The sequence below is a fragment of the Dendrobates tinctorius genome, unplaced genomic scaffold (assembly GCF_039654945.1).
Source record: "Dendrobates tinctorius isolate UK_male_01 unplaced genomic scaffold, ASM3965494v1 ptg000377l, whole genome shotgun sequence".
Lineage (NCBI taxonomy): Eukaryota > Metazoa > Chordata > Amphibia > Anura > Dendrobatidae > Dendrobates > Dendrobates tinctorius.
The window spans coordinates 2,734,857-2,741,599 of record NW_027362043.1 but is presented as its reverse complement, the minus strand read 5'-3'; positions in this window follow the sequence as shown (position 1 = coordinate 2,741,599).

The window sequence follows — 6,743 nt, the reverse complement described above, 5'->3', positions numbered from 1 at the left end:
TCCTCAGCCCCGCACCCACTGCCGCGCCTCGGCAAGCCACCCCGATATAGCGGGGACCCTAAGTTTTGTCGAGGATTTCTGAACCAATGCCGGTTACATTTTGAGCTTTTGCCGCAGCATTATCCCACTGAGCGCGCCCAAATTGCCTTTATTGTTTCACACTTAGAGGGGGAGGCGTTAGCATGGGTGAACCCCCTCTGGGAGCACAATGACCCACTTGTCTCTCAGCTTACCACCTTTTTGGACACCTTCCGCAAGATGTTCGATGAGCCGGGTCGGCTGGCCTCTACCACCGAGTCTCTCTTTAACCTCCATCATTGTACGCTACTGGTGGGACAGTATGCCATCCGTTTTCGTACCTTGTCCTCCAAACTCTGTTGGAACAACGAGGCTCTCGTAGGGATCTTTTGGCATGGCCTGTCCAGTCGGATCAAAGACGAACTGGCAGGTCGGGATACTCCCACCTCTTTAGAGGATCTGATCTCTCTGGCGACACGCATTGACCTGCGGTTTCAGGAACGTGCCCATGAATCGGCCAGAGAGAGGAGCTCCTCTCACCTCCTTCGTTCCTGCCCCAAGAAGCCGGGAAACTTCTCCGCCTAGGGTTGGTAGGAGAGGCCTCCCTAGGTGTACGTGATCCCTCTCCTCCCCTGCTCGTGTCTGTGTTATTGAATCTCGGTGCCAAGCGTTATTCTGAGGAGGCTTTTCTGGATTCTGGCGCGGAGGGGAATTTTATCACACTCGAGGCGGTTAAAAAATACCGGATTCCTGTCAGATCCCTGGAGACTCCTCGGTCGATAGTTTCAGTCAATGGTACGTCCGTGCTGGAGACCGTTACCCAGGCCACCAAAGACATCGAGCTGCAGATCGGAGCCCTGCACCGGGAGAAGATCTCCTTCCTCGTTTTGTCTACCATGTCTCACACGCTTCTCCTAGGTCTCCCTTGGCTACGGACTCATGAGCCAACCCTGGACTTGCGATCGGGCGAGATACTCCGTTGGGGACCGTCCTGTCAGGAGAAGTGCCTGTTGCCCGTCCATCCAATGAATTCTGCCTGTCCATCCCCGGCCCCTACAGGTCTGCCGTTGGCTTACTGGTCCTTTGCAGATGTCTTTGACAAGAAGGAGGCCGAGACTCTGCCCCTCCATCGGCCATATGACTGTCCGATTGACCTCATTCCTGGTTCTACGCCACCCAGGGGTAGAATATATCTGCTATCCCCTGCTGAAACCCAAGCTATGTCTGAGTATATCCAGGAGAACCTTGCGAGAGGTTTTATCCATAAGTCCTCCTCGCCCACGGGAGCGGGATTTTTCTTTGTCAAAAAGAAGGACGGCTCCCTCCGTCCTTGCATAGACTATCGAGGCCTGAGCGATATCATGGTCAAGAACAAGTACCCATTGCCATTGATCCCGGAACTCTTTGACCGGCTTAGAGAAGCTCGAATTTTCACCAAACTGGATCTTCGTGGGGCCTACAACTTGATCCGCATTCTTTCCGGGGATGAGTGGAAGACCGCCTTTAACACCAGAGACGGTCACTATGAGTACTTGGTCATGCCCTTCGGCCTCTGCAATGCCCCAGCAGTGTTCCAGGAGTTCGTGAATGACGTCTTCCGGGAAATGCTGTACAACCTGCGTGGTAGTCTATCTGGATGACATCCTCGTTTTTTCTCCAGACCTCTCCGCCCACAGAAAGAACGTGCGTCAAGTCCTCCAGCGCCTGAGGGAGAACCGCCTTTATGCCAAGCTCGAGAAATGTGCCTTCGAGCAAACGTCCCTGCCATTCTTGGGGTACATTATCTCAGAATCAGGTCTACGCATGGATCCGGCAAAGGTGTCCGCCGTCCTCGATTGGCCACAGCCCCATGGGGTGAAAGCAATCCAACGCTTCCTTGGTTTTGCGAACTACTACCGACAGTTCGTTCCTCATTTCTCCTCGCTGGTTCGCCCCACCTCGTCCCTTATCTGCAAGGGAGCTAACCCAAAGGCTTGGCCCTCTGAGGCTGAAGAGGCCTTCCAGTTGTTGAAAGAAGCCTTCGCCGCTGCTCCGGCGCTTCACCGACCTGAGGTTAGTAGACCTTTCACTCTCGAGGTGGACACATCCTCTACCGGGGCTGGCGCAGTCCTTCTGCAGAAATCCTCTTCTGGACGTTTTGTCACCTGTGGCTTCTTTTCTAAAGTATTTTCCTCCACTGAACAGAACTACTCCATTGGCGACAAAGAGCTATTGGCCATTAAATTAGCCTTGGAGGAGTGGAGGTACTTACTGGAAGGCGCCATACATCCATTCAAGATCTTCACGGACCATAAGAACCTGGCGTACATCCAGTCCGCACAGAGGCTCAATCCTCGGCAAGCCAGGTGGTCCCTATTCTTCGCCCGCTTTGACTTTGAACTACATTTTCGGTCCGGTGATAAAAACGTTAGAGCGGATGCGTTGTCAAGATCATTCCTGTCGTCTGATGCAGAGGAAGAACCCTCTCATATCATTGATCCATCAAAAGTAATTACCGTGACTCCTGTCAAGTTAACCACGTTACCTCCGGGAAGAATCTTTGTGGCTGAGAATAACCGAAAAAGAGTGTTAAATTGGGGACATTCATCCAAGATTGCCGGCCACGTTGGTGTCCAAAAGACTTTGGACTTAATCTCTCGCTATTATTGGTGGCCTTCACTCTCCCAGGATGTTAAAGACTTTGTGGCATCTTGCCCGTCCTGTGCCCAGAACAAGATACCCAGACAACCACCCTCTGGTCTTCTGCTCCCGCTTCCCGTTCCGTCGGCTCTATGGCAGCACATAGCCATGGATTTCATTACTGACCTGCCTTGTTCTTCCGGTTGTACTGTGGTCTTGGTGGTTGTAGACCGATTTTCAAAGATGGCCCACTTCATTCCTCTTCCCGGACTACCCTCTGCTTCTGACTTGGCAAAGATCTTCATTTCCCATATCTTCAGGATTCACGGCTTTCCCCAGCATATCGTGTCAGACAGAGGGGTCCAATTCACCTCTCGGTTCTGGAGAGCTCTATGCGGACTCATGAAAGTGTCATTGGATTTCTCTTCCGCCTATCACCCCCAAACCAATGGGCAGGTGGAACGTACCAACCAGATCCTTACATCCTACCTCCGGCATTTTTCTAATGCTCATCAGAATGACTGGGTCGGTCTACTTCCTTGGGCTGAGTTCGCCTACAATAATCACTCCAGTGAATCGTCTACCAAGTCTCCTTTCTTCATCGTCTTTGGACAGCATCCCAATGTGCCTCTACCGGTACTTCCTGTCTCGGGGGTACCTGCTGCCGATTCTCTGTCTGTGGAGTTCTCCAGGGTATGGCAGGAGACCAAAACCACTCTCGAGAAAGCACGGGACAGAATGAAATTACACGCTGACAAGAGGCGCCTGGACGTTCCTCCATTTCTCCCTGGTGACAAGGTGTGGCTCTCCACCAAATACGTCGGCCTTAAGGTACCATCTTACAAACTGGGTCCCCGTTACATTGGTCCTTTTGAGGTTCTCAGGCGGATTAATGATGTTGCTTACAAATTGAAGCTGCCTCCTTCACTCCGTATTCCCAATTCCTTCCATGTGTCTCTCCTTAAACCTGTGGTTCTTAACCGATTTCATCCTTCTCCAGGCCACACACCCCAGCCTGTTGGCTTGGGGGATGAGTTTGAGGTGAATGACATTTTGTCCATGAAGAAGGTAAGATGGAGAACCATGTTCTTGATCGATTGGAAGGGTTTTGGCACCGAGGAGAGGTCATGGGAGCCCAGGAAGAATATCCACGCACCCCAGATTTTGTCTAAGTTCCTCTCCAGTTTTAGAAAGAGGGGACGTAAAGGGGGGGTACTGTCACGCCGCGCTCACCTGGGGGCGGGACCTCGGCCCCGACGTCATCTCTTCCGGAGCCGCGGTCACTCCGGGGTTCCCGCCGGGTGCGCACGCGCACCTCTCGTACCTAGGTCCCTGTCTCCTTCATGTTATGTCTGCGCTTGCGCGCTTTTCTCAGTTCGGTCTCCAGGTCAGTCCTCTCTATGGTACTGGAGGACTTGACCCGGAAGCTCTCGTGATCATGTGCTATATCAGGCTACCTCTTCCTAGGGGAGGTGCCTGATTATTGTTGTGTCCCTGCCTGGCTGCGTGCTGTATTCGGGTCCCCTGCCTTGCACTCTGTTGTGCCTCTTGGCACACACTCTGAACCTGCACTCTGCCTTGTACTCGGTTGTGCCTCCTGGCACACGCTCTGACCCTGCGCTCTGTCTTGTACTTAGGTGTGCCTCCTGGCACACACTCTAATCCTGTGCTCTGTCTTATACTCAGTTGTGTCTCCTGGCACACACTCGGACCCTGTGCCTTGTCTCATACTCAGTTGTGCCTCCTGGCACATGCTCTGATCCTGTACTCTGTCTCTTGCTCAGTTGCGCCTCCTGGCACATGCTCTGATCCTGTACTCTGTCTCTTACTCAGTTGTGCCTCATGGCACACGTTCCAATCCTGCACTCTGTCTTATGCTCAGTTGTGCCTTCTGGCACACACCCTGCTCCTGTACTCTGTTACACCTCCTGGCACACCTGCTGCCTGACTCAGTGCTCTGACGTGCTCCTTGCACGCATCCTGCTTCACTCACACCCGGACGTACGAAGTCTCTGTATACCACGTGTTCCTGTGTCCACGCTTTACACGTTCCTGCAGACACACTCACCCACTCGTGTCTCCTGTGAGCCGGCCGCCTGGTGCCAGCAGTCGTGGTACCTCACCCCCTGGGGCTTGCCCCTGACACTCCCTGTATAGGGGGTGGTTTTCACTAGGTCAGCTCGCCCTGGGAGGGTGCCACGACCCAGAGGGTCCACTCCAGGAGTCGTCACACATACCATGGACCAGCAGTGAGTCAAAACTTAATGTGGTAAATTTATTTTTAGGATGTGTTGAAGGCTATTGGATTATTTTACCCTCAGCTACAGATGGGTCCTTCCTTAAAGAACCACTCCTTCTACTAATTTCTCCTAAGCCTCATTGGGGCGACGACTGGGGCATGACTGACACTCTGGGGTAACGGTTCCTTCATGGTCCCGATCTCCCCACAAGGATAAAGGGCGAGCACTTGGAGCACAAACATCTCACAAGAGGCCCTCACCTGATGGCGTCCTTCAGCCCCATATAGCCTCTCCATCCCCCTCTCTATAGGGAGGATGGATCGAGGTAGATACCTTTTAAGAACATCTCTGGCGCTGCTGCATCGCCCGGTAGGATGAGGCCTGACAGCTGGTGTCCCGGACAGCGCGCCCCTGCGTGATACCCTGCAATGAAGGTACCGGGTCGGGTCCTGGTCCCTGGGAGGAAGCACTGGCCTGTTGCCAACACCGGTCCATTGGTGCCCCGCCGCGGTCCCCTTTTTTCTTTCAGTCGGCGCTCAGCGCTGGCAAGCTCCAGAAATTTAGACCCCGGCTTTTTAGCCGGACTAGGCCGCAATATACATGGTGCCGCCCACGTCCCTGGCGCTTCTCGCCCTGAACAGGAAGCACCCTGCTAGTCTTGGGGGCCATATTTTTCTTCTGCAGCCTGCTCTGTGATGGCTGCGGGGGGCACACTGACTGTCAGCGCCAAGCGACACTGCAGGACCACTGACCTCTCTCCTGGAGATGCAGCAACAGGACCTTGGGTAAGCTGCATCTGCCTCAGGAAGAAGGCTTAACCCTTTCTCTGCACAATTATACGCTTTCGCTGCAGCCCAGACCCTGACTTTAACCCTTTGGGGGACATTATGTCTCAATCTAAGGAGGCCAAAAAGGCTAACCAAAAAACACACTTTTTTATATCTTGTGCCACTTGCAATACTGCCTTGCCCAGTGCTCACACTACTCCATTATGCACGGATTGCGACCCGGCCTGTGCTCAAACGCCATCCGCCGCCACCGTTCCCAATGAGTTTAGTCCCCCTGAGAGGGCTGCGTCCCTGTTACGGTCTGAGGAGTCCCTAACCAAGGCAATAGACTCTCTCCAGGACTCCTCTTTATGTCAGAATGTCTCTTTGCCGACCACGGAGGGCTCTGGCGTCCAGCAGGGGTCCTACTCGGTTAAGAGGTGGTTAGGTTTCTAGAAAACGGACCCATGACGTGTCCCCCGATCACGCTTGCGCTTCGGCATCTGCAAGTTCTGTGTCTAGTTCCCCCTCCCCTGATGTCCGCAGCGAACATGACTCTGAATACGAGTCTGACACGTCATTAACTCAGGACCCCCCAAATGACCAAGAAACGCTTAATTTCCTTATTGAGTCAGTCAACAAGATTCTGAGCTTGGACGAGGAAAATATTTCCGCCCCGGAACACGTTGTGTCTTTTAAGAAGACTAAACGTGTACACAAAGTATTTGCCAGCCATCCTGAGTTTAAGGGCATTGTCCAGAGACATAGGGACCGGCCAGATAAACGATTCTCTGGTCAAAAGCCTATTGAGTCTAAATGTCCTTTTGCTCCGGATCTAATGAAGGATTGGCTACAGTCTTCTTCAGTGGATCCTCCTATATCGCGTCTTGCTTCAAAAACGCTCCTATCCGTAACTGACGGTTCTTCAGTCAAACATCCCACTGACCGTCAAATTCACTACCTTGCTCGCTCAGTCTTTGAGGCTTCCGGAGCGGCGGTTTTTCCATCTTTTGCCGCGACTTGGGTGGCTAAGGCTATGGCCACTTGGGCAGAGGTGTTAGTCACAGCCATTCAATATAGCAATCTTCCCCCGGAGGCA